Raw genomic sequence first — 1,858 nt, 5'->3', positions numbered from 1 at the left:
TGCTTATGCTATTGTTGTCCCCGTATATGCGAACTGTGCCAAAGAGGAATATATTTACCATGATTATTACAGAATGTAGAATCACAGGACACTATTTTGAATAATATAGCCTTCAATATTACCCACAGAAGCGAAAATCTCATATAGGAACAACGCATTTAGGACCTCAATTGATCCAATACTATCGCACACGTCATTAGTAGGTCTGAAGATAGATTTGTCAAAATAAGTTGTGTAAGGTTTACCTCACTTGACTTTACAAAAGGTTGTTACAACAATAGTCGAGATCGGAGATCGCGTGGTCGTAATATAATATCGTATAATATGGAACGAAGGAATACATGTAAATATCAGTTATTTGTGTGTGTGTAAATATCAGTTTAAAAGCATCTAACTGAAACATTTATTGAATCGAACTATATGTTCGGTTGGAGTAAACTACAAGATATAATAAAATGAAATGTGCGAATATAAAAATAACATAGAAGTTGTAAATTTATAGAACATAACAAAAGTAACAAGATGTCTAAACAACAACCCGGTTTTTATATAAAGAAAGATTATTCAACCGCTAAACAATGAATACCAAATAATAAAGTGGTGCCTAACAAAACTAAAACTTTAATAAGTATATAATAAATTATTGTAAACAATACATATTTATTAACTTTGTGAGATTAGTAAAATAGAAATGATGATTAAACGAGTTTAAAAGGTAAACTTTGTAAGGTTTGAATTGATACTGTTCTGAATTACTTTCCACCACTGATATAAATATGACAAAAATATCTACTTACAGAATCTGGTCTTATTTCTTTATTTATTGTGCGTAAAAATAGAGTCCGACAAGAATTAGAAGTTATTTTAAACTTTAACCGTCACACAACGTACAATACCATACGTACGAAACACAGTTAGTTCTCTGAGATGGAAATAGCATTTAATCAAATTATATAAATTCTAATATAACAATTCTTCTAATTGTGCGCATGCTCACTATTTAATACGCTTAGATGTAGAAGTATAACAATGTAAAATTTGTGTTTTAAGATAGCTGGCATCAAGTATTAATGTAAGTGTTACCTTTCTTGTGCTTTTACAGTTATACAAGTCCCGCTACATATTAGTAGACAAACAAAACAAGTTGAGATAAAACAGAGGTCAATAAATAAGTTGTGTATACCAAGTACAAAATAAGTCATTGATATCAGGTGGCTTGTTATCCATTGGTGATGAAATACAGTAGTTTGCTTGTTTGTAATTAAACACAAAGCTACACAATGGGCTATCTGGGCTCTGCCCACCACGGGTATCGAAACCCGGATTCTAGCGTTGTAAGTCCGCAGACATTCCACTGTGCCAGTGGGGTGCGAAATACAGTAGTAAAGTGGTACCTAACAAAACTAAAACTTTAATAAGTATACATTAAATTATTGTAAATAATAGATAGTTATTAACTTTGTGTAATGATTAAAGTAGAAATGATCATGAAACGAGTTTAAAAGGTAAAATTTGTAAGGTTTGAATTGTTATCGTCCTGAATAACTTTCCAGCAATGAAAGCACAATAGTAAAGTAGTAGTTTTCACCATTGATATAAACATGACAAAAATAACTACTTAAAGAGTCAGGCCTTATATATATATTGTAAAAAAAGAGATTCTGGCAAAAAATTAAAAGTTTAGATGTATAGGTATAACAGTGTACAATTGTATTTAAAACAGATGGCTTCAAGTATTAATGTAAGTGCACAAACAAAACTGAGTGACGTAAACATTTGTAGATAAGACAGTGACTTGAAAACATGTTAAACAATATACCAAATGGACGGTGATGGTAACATATACACGTGATTAAAA

At 30.7% G+C, this 1,858-nt stretch overlaps 1 long non-coding RNA gene across 3 annotated transcripts in view; it reads right to left on the bottom strand.

The window, feature by feature from the left end:
* The window catches only part of LOC111083381, a 22,708-nt gene that overhangs the window by 3,657 nt on the left and 17,193 nt on the right, over positions 1-1,858 (bottom strand). The window contains exon 1 of one of the 3 annotated variants that reach the window (XR_002609009.1): positions 798-854. The exons of the other annotated variants lie outside the window; for them this stretch is intronic. This is a non-coding gene — a long non-coding RNA (uncharacterized LOC111083381). Of the gene's footprint in view, positions 1-797; positions 855-1,858 lie in introns of those variants that run through there. 3 annotated transcript variants of the gene reach the window in all.

This window comes from Limulus polyphemus, unplaced genomic scaffold (assembly GCF_000517525.1).
Source record: "Limulus polyphemus unplaced genomic scaffold, Limulus_polyphemus-2.1.2 Scaffold9310, whole genome shotgun sequence".
In the NCBI taxonomy this organism is placed as follows: Eukaryota; Metazoa; Arthropoda; class Merostomata; order Xiphosura; family Limulidae; genus Limulus; species Limulus polyphemus.
Note: the sequence above shows the minus strand (reverse complement) of the source record. Positions and strands in the feature narration are given on the sequence as shown.